This window comes from Meriones unguiculatus, chromosome 3 (genome assembly GCF_030254825.1).
Source record: "Meriones unguiculatus strain TT.TT164.6M chromosome 3, Bangor_MerUng_6.1, whole genome shotgun sequence".
NCBI lineage: Eukaryota > Metazoa > Chordata > Mammalia > Rodentia > Muridae > Meriones > Meriones unguiculatus.
In genome coordinates this window covers 174,959,023-174,975,166 of record NC_083351.1, presented here as the reverse complement: position 1 = coordinate 174,975,166, position 16,144 = coordinate 174,959,023, and positions in this window count along the sequence as shown.

The window sequence follows — 16,144 nt, the reverse complement described above, 5'->3', positions numbered from 1 at the left end:
ATGTAGCTTATGCTAGGCTGAACCAAAATCCTCTTGGCTCAGACCTTCACGTGCCAGGACTGTGGCTGTGCCCCATCATTCTCTGTTAGAGAACTAATTAGTCAGAGAAGAATTAGTCTTTGGGGTCCCATTCCCAGGTGGCCTGGGGCAAAAGCTATCTACACGTTGGTCCAGCGTAGGAGGTTTCCATGTGACAGCATACAGAAGCATCAAAGTGTTCACTGAAGCTGTTGCTGCATGTGTGAGTGTGTGAGTGTTTGTATGTGGTGTGTGTGTGTGTGTGTGTGTGTGTGTGTGTGATGTGTTTGTATGTAATTTCCCATTGGCCATATAATAAATTTGGCCGAATCACACCATAGGTATGGTTCTCCCTCTCACCCCAATCCTTTGGAAGATCTCACCATCACTGGCTTTCTCTGCTCTCAGAGAACATCCCAGCAATGTCATCTTTGGGAAATGCCACTAGCTCTTTGTACTTTGGGCTTGTGGCTGCCCATGGCTGTAGAACAAAGGGCCTGCCTCTTGCTGAAGGGGTTTTAGGCTCCTCTCAAAAGCAGAAGAGCTGTCTGGAAACAGGCTCACTCCCTGTGTTTACATGAAGATTAGAGGGGAAGAGCTGTTGTGCACGCTCCACTCCTAATGGAGCCTTTGGAGTTTCAAAACATTAGAGAGTATCTTTAAAAGATAGTCAGACAATAAAAAACTGGACTAGCACTGAATGTAAACTCCTGTGATCTGCTGAAGAGAGAGCAGAGCTCAATAGTTTTGGTCTGGTATTAGTGTAATTTTTTCCATTTATAATCACTTAATAGGATTGTCTTATAATCTTACATTATTATCATCTACTAATTTAAGAGACTTTATCATAAGTAAAATAATAGTTTTAAAAGAGTCATAAGGTTAAGAGCTGAGCATCTTCTATTTGAAGTTTAGTGTAGAGGAACTTTATTCAGAACATGGATGCTCTGGCAAGAGATCACATCCAAAGACCTTCAGGTCTGTGTGATCCAGCTGCCAAGACATCACATCCAAAGATTTTTTAGGTCTGTGTGCTCTGCCTGGATTATAAACACACTTTTAATCCAGGAGACAGAGGCAAGCAGTTCTCTGAGTTCAAGACCAGCCTGGTATACAGCAAGTTTCAGGTAAAGAAAAGCTCAGATCCAGGTGTGGTGGTACATGCCTTTAATCCCAAACAATAAAGGGAAAGTTAATTTGTAGAAGGGAGCATCCATGTTTTAAAGTGATGTCAATTGAGTGGCATAAACAGTGACGAATCAGAGAAAGATTTGACAGAATAGGATACACCCAACTCTCACAAGAAGAGAGAGGGAAGGGAAGTTACTTAAGGAGCAATAAGAGAGAGAGGCAACAGAGACAAGTTGAAGAGAGAACAAGCTAGACATAGGTGAAAGCAGAAGGAGACAGAGAATGAGGAGTCACAAGATTAGAACAGATTGCTGGGGTTAGTTTGAGGCCAAGCAGAGCAACTTAGAGGTTGAGAGAAAAGCCAGATTGAATCAGTCAGCTGGGAGAGGAGTTTGAGCCAGAACAGCTGAGTTGAACCAGCCAGCCCAAAGCTCAGTAAGAAAAAGGAAGAGTGAGCTTATTCAGCAGTGAGTCTCAGAGGCTGAAAATATTCTAGGCCTACGTTAGATGATTGGAGGCTAGAAGCCTCCAGGACTAGCCTAGGTTAGCAGACAGAGGCAGTAAGTCTCCAAGACAACAACTGAATCAGGAGAATAAAAGTTACTTTTAAAGTTTAGGTTCACTTAAGGAAGGGACAATTTTTCTCATATAAATGTATTAATTTTTAAATAAATATAACAACTGTCTATGAAAAAGTAGTTTAGGATACCAGAGTTAAAATTATGTTGTAAATGTACTATGCACTAGTTATTACAACTAGGCATATCAGAGGTTGGAGTTAAATTATGAATTTAGGTTGAGCAAAAACCCAGTAAATTTTGCAAGAATAACAGACAACCCTCAGACGTAAAAATAACTTTTATTTGCCCATTTCAGTTGTTTCAGAGGCTTACTGCCTCCGTCTGCTAACCTAGGACTACTAACCTAGAAAGCATCTAGCCTCCATACAATCTAGCCTAGGTCTAAGAATGTTTTCAGCCTCAGACTCATTGCTGAATAAGCTCACCCTTTACTGTCTTACTGAGCTCATGGCTGGCTGGTTCAACTCAGCTGTTCTGGCTCTAACTCCTCTCCCAGCTGATTTACTCAATCTGGCTTTTCTCAGCCTCTGAACTGCTCTGCTTGGCCTCAAACTACATGAAGCAATCTGCTCTAATCTTCTGGCTCCTTCTCATTCTCTGGCTCATTCTACCCTCACCTAAGTTCTCTCTCTGCAACCTCTCTCTCCACTACTGCTCTTTTTCTTCTCTTAAGTAGCTTCCCTTTCCTTTCTCTTTTTGTGTGAGTTGGGCATATCGTATTCTGTCAAATCTTTCTCCAATTTGTCACTTTTTCTGTAACTCAACTAAATATCATTTTAAACATCGGTACTTCCTTCTGCAAACTAACTTTTACCTTCATTGTTTGGGATTAAAGGCCTGTACCGACACACCTGGATCTAAGCTTTTCTTCACCTGAAACTTGGGGTCACACATGCACACTATCATACTGAAACTTTCTCTATACCAGGCTGGCCTTGAACTCAGACCTTCTTGCCTCTTCTTCCTGGATTAAAGGTGTGTTTGTATTCCAGCTGGATCACACAGACTTAGAAGGTTTTTGGATGTGATCACTTGCCAGAGCAGTCATGTTCTGAATTAAAATTCCTCTACATCTTCCCCCTTTCTGTTTAAGCTAAAAACTTTATACTCTTTAACTTTTACAATAGAAACACTATCAACCCCACAAATTTAACAGTTCAAATGTCCTCATGAAGATCCACTCAGCTATTGAAGCCATGAGCCTTCATAATTTTAGTCCTGATCATCTGTCCTTCAGCAACAGTGCATTTCAGCATCAAGGTTTTCCATCTCCCAGCCTGATGAACTATCTGTCCCTTTTCAGCTGGGTTGTTAACCTGTCTCCATGCATGGGATCTGCTCTTTTTTCTGTGTCATCTGCATTGCTGTCTTTTTGCATTATTTTCTTATATTGTGCCTTTCATTTGGAAACTCTTCTCTCTCTCTCTCCTTTCCTTCTTCTCCCTCATTCCTCTCCTTTTCCTACTTCCTCTCTTCCTCCCTCTCTCTTTTGTTTCTTTTCAAGCCAGGGTTTCTCTGTGTAGCCCTGGCTGTCCTAGATTTGCTTTGTAGACCAGGCTGGCCTGAAAGTCAGAGATCTGCCTGTCTCTGCCTCCCTAAGTGTTTTTTATTTTTGTTTGTTTGTTTTTTTTTTTTTTTAGCTAATCTTATTCCTCCTTTATCTTTATCAAGGGTCAATTAGATCTTCATGAATTCATGCATAATCTAGACACTTAGGCACTCTCATTTCATGCCCAGATCCATGCCAGTGAGCTGGGCTCCACTCCAGTGAGCTAGATTTCTTAGCCCATTATCAATGGGCTGTCTACCTTGATCCTCAATTTCATTAGGTACCATAGTTTCACAATTAAGAATTTTCTGTTCTCTTGTCTTTTGTCAGAGATCAAGAGAATCAAGCTGAAAGTTGTTAATGTTATTTTATAAAGGTGAATTTGTTTCTCTTAGTTTCTCTCTTAACCCAGCTATCACAAAAATGATCGAGACTTTATTTTATTATTTTCACAAGCTTCACAGCACAAGTAATGAGAAGTTTTAACTCTATTCTTTTCCCTCTAAACTAATTTGGCTTCCTTCCAGGGTGCATCCTATAGATACTTGCACTTTGTAGCTTTCCTGGCTGAGCTCTCTCTCCTGGTCCCTTGGCCGGCAGGAAGTCTATCCCTATTATCTCCTTTGCCCAGAGACTGGCTGTAAGCTGCTTTATTGGCATATCAAGGACCAATTTGGCAAAGTGTCCACACAACATTAAGACAGGAGGTTCTTAGAACAAGGACTGCAACCAGACGTGGGGAGTACGTAAATCAGCATTTGAATTTCACAATAACCTTCTGCTTACAGAAAGCAGGTGTGGGCTGAGTAGTGGCTCCAAAATTGGGACTCCAAAATTGGCTCCAAATGTGCACAAAAGGAAATACCCACACAGGATGCACACTTGGACTCATTTATGGGCTTTTTGGGCAGGTAAAGATCAGTAATTTCATTAGTTAATTGTGTCTGGGATTTTGACATCCGAGGACTTTGGTTGCTGGTAATGTGCTAAGATGCTGTTGAGAATGACACACATCATTTGGGCCAGTCACTAAATGTCCTAGTGTAAGCTATACTACTCCTGCTAATTCTGACTAAATGTATAGGCTTTGGAGGCCACACACAGTAGCATTTTTGTTCCTCATCATTTGATGGTCTTCTGGACTTACTCGTAGGCTCCTTCTCTGGGGTCTAAACTCGACGCTTCAACATTCATCCTGTCACTTTGGTAGCTGGCTCAGTCGTGTGGTGTAGGCTGGTCATAGGAATGTGGGCAGGAGTGGGTCCATGTCAGTAGTTTCAGAGATGACCCCCTCAGACCCCTCTGCAAGGAAGGGCGAGGTGCCTGGAGACAGCCTTCACCAGGAACAGACAGGCTGTTCCTGAAGACCTGCTTCCACTGTGGAGAGCTGTCGCCCTTCAAACTGTTTCAGCATCTGCTTCCAAAACAACTCAGCCATGCTTGATCTATAGTATTGAAGTCATCATCTGAGCTTCTCTCGCTCCTGTCCCTCCGCCGCTGGAACGGCCTGTGCTGAGTACCTGCTGCTGTAATGGTCTTCGTTTGTTCAAGTTTTCTTAGTGATGACAGGGACTGTACCTATACCTGAAGATTTGAAAGTAGGAGCCTCAAATGAGATAGAACATGCAAAGTTTGTCTGCCTGGATCTGAGCTACCTCTCTCAATATGGTCTTTCCTAGTGCCATCCATTTTCCTTCAAAGTTCATGATTTCGTTTTCCTTTACAGCTGAATAGTATTTCATCATGTATAGGTAACACACCTTCATTATCCATTCATCAGTTGAAGGACTTTTAGGTTGTTTTGGCTTCCTGCATGTTGTGACTAGAGCAGCAGTGAACATGGCTCAGCAAGCATCTGTGGAGTAGCATGTCTAGTCCTTTGAGTATATGCCAAGGGCCAAGGAGATACAGCTGGGTCACATGGTAGGTTTATTTTTAGCTTTTTAAGAATTCACACTGATTTCTACAGTGTCCGCACCAGTTTGTGAATGCACTATCAGTGAATGAGGGATCTCTTCTCCTCCTGCGTCCTCTCCAGCATTTGTTGTTAGTTCTTTTATTGGTCTTTGCCATTCTGACTGGGGTAAGATGAAACCTCAAAGTTGTTTTGATTTGCATTTCTCTAATTGCTAGGGACTGTGAACATTTTTGACATCTTTCTTAGCCATTAATTTTCTTCTGTTGTGAACTCTCTGTTCAGGTCTCAGGCACATTATACAAATGGGTCATTTCTTTTGACTCTTGTTTTTTGGGCTGTTTTTACATCCTGGATATTATTCACCACATATTGGTGAAGGTTCTCTCCATTCTGTGGGCTTCCTTTTCACCAGGTTGATAGTTTCTCTAGCTGTGCAGAAGCTTTTTAGTTTTACGAAGCTCTGCTTGTCAGTTGTTGGCCTTAGTTCTTTGAAAGACAGCAAGAAGGAATATAAGGGAGAGTTTGAGAGTTTGGAGGAAGAAAAGGGAAGGGTTAAAATATGTAATTATAACCTCGAAGAATAAAAGAAATGAAACCATTGTAAGACCCATAGAAGTCAAGAAAGTAGGCTCAGTGACAAGAGACAAAGGATTTAAAGGACTCAGATTCAGAAATGACTCTAAGCTTTAAGCTCTAAGACATGGGTAAGTTTTGCGGTTAAGCTCAGTCGTCGAGGTTTAGTATGGACAAAGCCTTAGGTTCGGCCTTAAACAACAAAAAAGAAAAAGGTGCACACATAAACTCTTATTGGTGGGGTTAGTACTAACGAGTGCACGCCATTTCTAAAGATACTGATGAAACTGAAGGCACTGATGGCTTGACTCATCACTAAAATTTTGCTGCCTTCTCTGGCTGGACCAGGAACCTAGATAGTCTGTGCACAAGGACACTGAACGGGGTAAATTCATTTTCCTCGGTACTGAGGGGAAACGGGAGACCCCAGGGCTCTCTTCTGGACAAGCACAGAGGAATGCTAACCACTGGCAACATTTCCTACCGCAGTGGACTCATGCAGGTGAGGAGAAACCACCCACATTTGCATTCCTTCACTGGGCCACAGTACTGCGGACTGGGTGTCTCAACAACAGATCTTTCTCTTCTTACAATGCTAAAGCACAGAGGTTTGAACCAGGGTGTCGGCACGAGTAGCTTCTTCTAGGTCTTGGTTGCTGGCACCTGGGTGATGACGTCCTCTTCCCTGTGTCTTGAGATGGCTTTATTCTTCCACGTGCCTCATTATGTCCTTTTCTTAGGACATCAATCAATCAGATCAAGATTTGGTTTACCTTGATGATTTAATGCCATCTTAGCACATCCTAAGGTAATTAGATTAGGGCATCGGAATAATAATTTTGAAGGCATGCTTTTCATCCCAGAAGAATCCCCGCTAAAACAAAAGGCCGCGTGACTAAAGTAGCCTCAGGGTGATGGGACCTGTTGTCTCCGTCAACCTGAGAGGTACGGGGATATGTTTCTAGAGTTCATTCTGATAGTAATTTTGGTTTCCTTCTTCAGTGACTGACACTTCCAGTCTGTAAGGAGTCTTAAGTGCTTCTCTGCAGGCAAACATTAACTGAAAGCAAACGTCAGTTCGCTGCAGCGCTCTGATGTGGCTAACACTGATCTGCTGAAGGGTCATGTGGTGAAGGCGTGGCTCTTGGGGTGGGTATCTTGGGAAGTGGAGGCTAGTGCGGCGTCCTGGAGTAACTTTGAAGCCATGGTCTCAGAAGTCAGCCTGTGGTTTCTCACTGCCATTAGGAGACCTCTGAGCATACCCCATTCCGTCCTTTCCTGGTAACATGACTTACTCTTTCTTATGTTCTATCTTTTGTCATTGGCCATGCTGTCCTTGCCTCAACTAAGCTGCTATGGGGTGCCCGGCTCTCCAAATCTGCTAGCTAAGTGAATCCATTTTTCCTTGTAAGGAGTTTCTGTTGCAGAGGGAAAAATCTGAGACCAATACAGTTACTTTCAAACAGAAATGACATTTCTGCAAAGAAAACATTCTATTCAAGGAGCGCCAGTTATAAGATGAAGACCTTGAAATTCTTCTATAGCCTTGGCCGAAGGAAGACCAAATGAGAGTATTATGGGTTACTTTTCTTATTACACCAGCCACATACTTGACATGAATCAAGAGAGGAAAGGTCTGGGGTGCCTCGTAATTCAGGGGTACGTACAATCCATGATGGTGGGAGGGTGTGGTGGCCTGGGAAAGGTCACACTGCATCTGCTTCCAGAAGGAAAATTTGATAAACATTGAGATGTGCTTGTTTCCTGCATTTTATTTGTGACCCCAGCCTTTATTTAGGTAGGTCTAACCTCAATTAACCCATTCGAGAAACCCCCCTGTAGACCTACCCAATATTTGTTTTCTGCACGGTTCTGTCAAGTTGACAATCAATGCTAAACATCACGGGAGTTTGGGAATAAGTTTCCAGACTCTTAGTAAAAAAAACAACTGGTTTTTAGTCACCGAGCAGTAAACCATTGGGGCTCCTGATAGACAAGTTTAATCAATCAGCGCTGTTTCTATAGCTGAGGCAAAATGTGATCATCCTCGCACATTAGACAGTCAGTGATAGCTCTCTTCAGTGACTCTGCACCCCTGAAGCTAACCCATGGTGACAGTTTTTCCTTCTGAAAGTCAGTCAGTCCCTCAGTGAACATGCTCTCGAGAGAACAAGCTCTTACAGTGGCCGTGTGTGCCTCCACAGCCAATGCCAAGCCTCTTCCCCTGCAGTAACTCTGCTGGTCACTCAGGCTCTGCAGATGACTTGTGTCGCTTCCGGTCTGTTCTGCTTGGGGAGTTTGCACATTGGCACCACAGCTCTCCCTTAAATAAGCAAGAAACTAAGCTTTGTGTGTTATTTCAGGCTTCATCCTTTGTCTCTGCTCTTTCATTCCAGAGGGTTCCTACTCATGCCCAGCGTTATGGAAAGGAGTGCTACACAGACAGCCGCAAAGGCTCTGGATGCTTACTACTATCATACATTTTTATATACTTGGTCATATCCACGAGATATAAATATATCAATAAAGTGAGTCATATTCAGACCATGTGGTACGCATGGCATGTTTTTTTTTAAAGCTATGTGTGTGTGTGTAAAATATGTCCATATTTTTCAGAAATATTTGAGATGCATTACAAGTTCACTAACATATTATGGCCATTTAAAATGTTTTATTAGTTTTTTGAGAAGTTTGTATAATATGGTTTAGTCATATTCACCCTCCCCCAACTTTTCCCAGACAGATCTCCCTACTGTATGACTGCTCATGTGATGCTACACCTAAGAATAGTCTGTGTATTAGAAAATATTTTAATACACTTATTTAGAAATCTGTTTTTCTTTCTTTAATTTTAAGTAGAAAATATCAAAACTGACTTTTAAAATATAGGTATATATTACTTAATTTAATTTAATTTTATTTTCAGTTTTTTGAGACAGGGTTCTTCTGTGTAATCTTGGCTATCCTAGACTCACTTTGTAGACCAGGCTGGCCTCAAACTCACCAGGATCCACCTGCCTCTTCCTCCGAGAGTGCTGGGATTACAGGTGTTTGGCACTGTACTTGGCTAATTTAATTTCTTAATCTACTAAAACTATTCAATGGTTGCTATAATTTTTTTTTTCAAAATATTCACCAGTACAGTCATAAATGCGTCTGGTGTACCTGCTTTTTCATCAAATCTGTATTTCCAAATTCAAAGCAGTCATCCTCTTTGGGTGTGAAACCGTAGATCTCGAGTCTCTTGGGTCAAATGGTCTCCCGAAGTTTGCAGCTCACCTAAACACACCCTTTGTTAACAACGTTTCAAGCTGTTCTGGGTCACCTGCAATGCCTCGGGCTGCGTAAATGCTGAGTGTTGCTACCTGGGCTGGGTGAACATAATGGTAGGCGGAAAGACCGTGCGTGTTCACCACAGGTGCAGCTGTAGAAATTTTGCTAGGACTGGGGTTTAGAACCCGTGACTACGGAGAACTGCACGTATTTCTAATCCTAACCCCCTCTCACTCACTCATTTACTCTCCTCTTACTCCACCTCCTCTCCCACGCTTCGGCTGACGTCCCCAGTATTTTGTTTGCTTCCGTAGTTTACACCGGGGCTCAGCTCTCTTCTTTTCCCCTGTTATCAAAGCATCTCTTCAGTCCAAACCAGGCTCGATCACCTCCTGGCTCTCAGCGTTTTTCAGCTTTGAGTACCCAACGTCAACTCTGAAGCCCCTCTCATGCCTTCTGGATGCCCTTTGGGCCTCATTCATTACACCCTCGCACCCTCACAGGCCTCTCTGTTTGCGTTCTGAACACACCAAGCCCCGTGACATCTAAGTTCTTGCACACACTCTCCTCTGCTCCTTGAATATACAGACCTCTCTACGTGACTGCCTGTGCATTCTGTCCTTGACATCATAATATAAGCTTTGTATAGCAGGGACTCTCTCTTCCTCTTTTTCCGTCCCTGGGGTAGCACCTGACACATCGGAAGAACCCAACAGATGTTCAGCGAACGCGTCGCCTTGAGGAATCATTCACCCTCGGCCCTGTGCCCTCTTGCCGCGGACACAGCTGAGACAGTAGGTGGAGACAATTTTAGTTGTAGACTGTGATCAGTAGTGAGTGCAGTTGCTGCTGTGTGAATTTAGTCTACCTAATAGTCTACTCCCTCAGCAAAGATGCAGCGGCCTGACATGTCAATGTTTTCATGAGAAGCCATGTGCAAATGGAGCAAGCGATGCCAAGGGTGTTAGCTCCCTGGTTCCTTCCCAACACAGTTATTAATTAATAGCTGGCTGTGTGCTTTGCCTGAGGGTGCCTGGTGGATGTACGGACTCTTGGTATCTGTCTAGGATTCTAAACACTGTTCTTTAAAGTTCCTCTCTACACAGACCCCTTCATAGTATTTTTTAATAAAGAATTCTGCCTTCAATTATTTTTACGCCTTGAATTATTATTTTTATTTTATGAGCTTTTTACTGTTAGGTTTCTGAATGGTGCAGATGCACCCCTGGTGGGTAGGAGCTTGCCAGGGGTATTGTATAAAGCGGTGAGGAGGGGGCACACACCTCAGATTCTTCATTTATCCTACCTTCAGTCCTGTTTGTGTTTCCCAGGGGCCAAGCCCAGGTAAATGCAGGCTGTGGTAGCCAGTGAAAAGCAAGGAATGGACCCAATATCAAATACAATCAGGACATGCACTAAGGGGCATGTCCCCTAGCAGGGGAAATAGGTAGGTAGGTTGGAGCAGTGGCATGAAGAGCCTGCTGGTGGCTGGGAGTAGGCTGAGGGACTGGAGACACAGAGGGAGGAATCCGGCTCCTCACTGCCTTTGGCAGTTACACTGAGGGGCAGCTTCATGCTTCAGGGCAGGAAGCGGGGGAGTGGCAGATACGTGCATCTAGAAAAGCAAATCATAAAGTCACTGTTAGGTCGGAACTTGGTCTCAGAATTGTCAAGGCCTTGAAGATTTCAATAGAAGACAGAAATACGAGTTTTTAAATAGAAAGGATTTCAGTTTCCAAAGCATGACATCTAGTTAAAAAACTACACAGAGTAAACTCAAGTGGATTTGACTCTCTACTCTAGAAGGAGGATGATGATTGTAACCTCCAACCCACTTAGACTTACAAATGAGCCATAGATTAGAAGCTTCTGGCTCATTTTTGTGGCTCTATGGCTTTCTTTTTCATCTTTAATCTCAGAATTAGGGAATTTGATCCATTTAAAGATGACTTCTAGCAACAAATACAGATACTATAGCGCGGGACAACTCACATCTCACTGAAACTCTGCTCTTCAAAAGAAAAAGGCATTGCACTTACTGCACACCTGAACTGTAACACATGGAGCAACTTTAATGTGCACACGGTATGAACTGTTAATAAGACATTATAGTTTATATACTCTAGGTTCTCGGTGAGATCTTGTTGAGGACAAAGAAAATTATTTTCTTACAAAACAAAAAAACTATGAAAATAAATTAAACATTTGCAGTTGGAAAACTGATGACCCGCGTGTCAGGACTAACATGGTTAGAAAATGTTGGCTGTTGGGGCAGCCCTCACCTTAGACCGTTCTCTGTGAGGAACCTGTGCAGCCCAACTGAGCTGCTGCAAGCCAAGTTGACAGATGAGATCGGAACTGTATCTTTCAAGCGTCCATGATAGGGGCTTTAGACCTACGCAGAGGGCTGACCATCATCCAACACGTAACAGCTCGGACAATCCATTCTAAAATAAAATGAAAAAAACAAAACCCCACAGAACAAGGAGATAGGCCAATGGTTTTCTTTCTGAGTCGCATCTTCCTGCAATGGAGCAGGCTCGAGGAATGAGGGCTCTCTGGCTGGCGCTAGGCTGCTATTCATCTGCTTCTCTCATACAACCTTGTGGGTGTGTGGTGCTGAGTTTGTAAGCAAGGGACAAGGGATCTGCACCGGATGAGTCTGAGATGTGAGTCCCTCAACTCTATCAGAGTAGCCCCCAAACCCTCCAAGGCAGGCTGAGTGGCAGCTCACTCACCCCTGTTATGGCATAAAACGATCAGAAGTTTAAATTAAATGACAACAAAGTAACCCCAAGAGCTCTGACTCCAACTCCAACTAGTTTTGTGTGTCCATTGAGTATCACACGTGTGAGGTGATTTTTACAGGATGGTAGGGCTACTGTAGAGGTATGATGTTTGTACTGGGAGATTTAGGTCTTATCCCTATGGGACCTTAAAAGTAGTATTGACCCTGCAAGTTGGGTCGTGAGGACCCAGAACCTTAATGTGAGAAGTGAACTCTCTCACCTTTTCTCCCTTGCCCTCCACTCCTTTCTCTTTCCTCACCCCTTCCCACCCTGAGACTGACCACAGCTATGAGAGCAGTACCAAATGCTCCGTGAGTAGAAGATAGTTCTCTGCAGAATTCTCAAGGATATCCCAGTGGAACTGAAGACGGACGGAGTTATCAAATCTTTTCATGTCTACTCCGGGCATCGTTCAAGCACCAGTCACCCCCTAGTAAACACAGCACTGTTTCACCGCACGTTTCACAGGCGGAAGTAGAAAATGAGCACATACACGTTTAACATGCCAGCAAGGGGGAGCTGCTTGCATTGGCTGATCTCCATTGCCAGCCTGATTGGATACAGAATCCAGCCTCGGGGCAGGTGTGGGATTCTCCCTGTTAGGTCAGTTCAGCTGAGAAGACCCAGCTCGTGCACGGAGAGGCTGGGCTGGGGTCCTGGAATGAACGAAACTGAGAAAGTGAGCCGAGAGCTTGCAAGCATCCGTGGCGCTGCTTCTCCGCAGCGCGCACACTGTGAAGAGTTTCCCCACCGTGGTGCCTTAGGCCCGAACTGCAAACCAAAGCGAACCCTTTCTCTCTTAAATTGCCTTTGCCACTTCTTCTTCTTCTTTTTAATCACAGCAGCAAAAGCCATAACCAACACACTATTGTAAAGATGAAAAGCTCCTAGGAAAGAGAGAGAGCTGACGTGGGTTCCGGTTTAGGGAGATGCATCAAAAAGCTCTCCAGATCTTTCAGAGTTTGGCACCGAGAGGGCTACAGACTCCAGAATACAGCAGAAGGAAAATTGGAGACAAGAAAAGTTCCTGCAAAGGCCAGGAGAAGAAAAATGAGTCTTTCTGAGGCCAAGGAGACCTGTGAAGGAAAGACGGGCAGAAGAGGAGGTCAGAGAGGGAGCTGAGATAAAGCAAGGTGGGCCCAGCAGGCTTTGAAATGCAAGGGCGTAGGCATGCTAGCAGTAGTGAAGGGAGGAGTCATGTTAGGATACAGTTCATCATCGTGGGTTCTCTGGGGAGAAGAGGCTATCGGGGAGCCATAGCAGATCCTGCGAAGCCTGTTTTTTTCCTTCCAATTTTCTGGTCAGGGCATTATTCATGCAGTGAATATGCAGAATATTTACTATGAACTCTTGTAAGTGGCTACAGGCATAAACAGAAGAAGGTCTTGCTTTCAAGAAATTTAGAGTTCAAGCTTACACTTAACATTACTTGATAACTCTAGTGTGTTTCTTGCTGACTGACCCTGGGGGAAGCTCTGGAGGCCTCAGTGACCTCTTGAGGGTCAGGAGGGCCCCAGTGAGTTTTTTTCACAGGAGGTTTAAAACGGAGCATTTCCCACATCGTTGGCTCAGTTTAACAAACAAACAAACAAATAAACAAAGCACATGTCGAATTTATATTATTTTCTTCTTTTTCTTTTTTTTTCTTTTTCTTTTTCTTTTTTTTTTTTAGTAGACTTGTTTTTCTGCAAAAGATTCACAAGGAAATGAAGAGCTGGTTCTTACAATGGATTTTGGGGAAATTTAAAGGACTATTTTAGAATGGATATATTTAATCACAGAAATTTTTAACAAATGTATTTCTTAAAACTATGTCAGCCGGAAGTGATGAGATGCTGTCTGAGGTGTGACTTTATGAGGCCAGTTTCAGCAAGCCTAGCTGAGGATGAAGCTCACTCAATGACAGACTGAGGTGTTTGGTTTTGGCAAGAAAATGGACATTTCTGTAGCTTACAATTTCTTTCTCTTGAGCTCTTTGTTGCTATTGTTGTTCTTTTGAGACAGGGTTTCTCTCTGTAGCCCTGGCTGGCTGTCCTGAAAATCACTCTGTAGAGCAGGCTGGCCTTGAACTCTCTCACCTCTTCTCCCTTGCCCTCCCTATCTCTGCCTCTCTCCCCCGCCTCCTCCACCTGCCTCTGCTGGGATTACAGGCCCTCACCACCATCTTCCGCTTTGCTGAAGTCTTACTACGGTAAATTGGGAGACCTTAGATATAAGGAGATGTTTTATGAGCTCCAAAGTATTTGCTTGGCCTTAAACGTTAATTTCTATCTATAAACTTCAGTCTGTTATTCACTTACCCAAGATAATGACTTCCTGAACTGCATTTGATCATACCTCAGGCTCTAAGAAGAAAAGATAAATCTATTACTTAATAGTATCTAGGTAGCTCCAAAGCTAAGACTCTCCATTGAAGGAAAAAACTGAACAACTTCCTTTACTTTGAAGCAAGTATATCATTGAAAAGTTACTAGAGTTTAGGTTTGTAGCTCTCATTTCCCCTCCAAACCAAGTGTGAATTGTAGCCAATAAGATTTAGAATAGATAAATAAGTGTTCAAAACTATAGTACATGCTTGCTACCTAGTAGGGAATTATGTACTAATGACGAGAGGGTTAATTCATTAGGATGGTGGCAGATTCAGAGCTGATTACAAGAAAAATGGGGACGTTCATAGCAAGACAGGGAGGAACTTACTGTATGGAGTAAGAGGTCGGTTCCTGTTCCAATGACATATGTATCACAAATGAATGTTTTCACTTAATTTTTACATACTTTGGGAGTTGAACCTCATCCCTGGCTTGTCTGTTCCAGGTCAGTTGTGTTAGTTCTGTACTGAGTGGCTTCCCTCATAGGTCTTTGGTCATGGGCCTCTTTATTACCCCAGGGTGACTGTGTATTCTAGAAATTGCTCACTCAACACATTACTGCTCGTGTTGTGTGTGTGTGTGTCCATCCCTAATGTCTCTTGATGACTTTAGTCAGAAATAATCAATCTTCCTAACTCCCTTTGCTCCATTGCCATTACTCTGACACAATAATTTAAAAAGATCTTGCTTAATGGCCATCCATAGCCATGTATAAAAATCATTGAGCTCTTCAAAGGAGTTGAAGCAAGATTTTTTTTTCTTTGCCAAGCACAGTAGATTTCTGGTGAATATTTGTTGTTTGGATGAACTTATGGTCATGTGATTGTGTGTGTACACTTGCATTGGTAGCATCCTTCTCTTATTGCCAAAGACGATGTCTCCAATCAAAATACACAGCTGTGCTTGGATGGAAAGCGCAGTGTCTTTTTCTACATGGCATATACAGAGTAGATCTTCATTTCAGAAAATGTAGCTATTTGAAGAAACCACATTTTTTTTAACTCTTAAATTCACGGTTGACCCAAAGCCTTCACCCGCAGAAGTGCGATCGCATCTTGCAGCATATACCTCTCAGATGCCTGCGTTTGTCAGCACTTCGCAGACACGCCATATTTTCAACAAGCTGTGTTACATGACATCATGGAAAGGCTGCCTCTGCTTTTCCTCTCCAAGGATCCTCTGCCTCATTTCATAGGATCATAACCTTCTCTGACCGTCAATTGAGCAATAATAATGGACAGTGATTCAATGTTGTCGGTCTACGCATGTGCAAAGATGTACAAGTTGGGGTATGATATTTACAGCTCACATTCGTTATCATCTTCCTTAACACCCCTGCAGTGTGATACAGAAACAAACCATGCCTCAGCCAGTGGTCATCTGTGCTTGTGAACAAATGGCATTCATTCACACTAAGACTCAGAAGCGAGGGCTGTCTTCTCTGGCTCAGTAGGTAGGTAGATCAATGCCTGTTGCTGAGACAATGATCAAGAGGTGCTGTAACATTAGAATTAGAGCTGATGGCTGTCAATCCAGCCCAGTGGTACAGAGCATGTGTTCAATAGAGTAGCTATAGTAATAATAATCATGGCAACGGTGAGGCCTATGATGCTATTGATGATGGCAAGGTGACTGCAACCATTATAACGGTCAAGCAACATGTATTAAACAGCTTGTAAAGCCTCAGCTGACCTCAGCAGTAGGCTCAGTTTTCTATGGCTTTCATTTCCACACAGTGTAAGCATTTGTTTTGCATATTTTGCATAGAAGACAATTTGGTGCAAGCATTTCCATTTCCCCCATTACCTTCTTCCTTCAACTAATAACTACCTTGCTATTCTTTTCCAAACATAATGTTTTCCTTCACTTTAAGTCTGTTCTTATTAAATCTACAACTGTTCATCATTCAAGAATCCTTTTAAGACTCCCCCATGTGGTTCCAG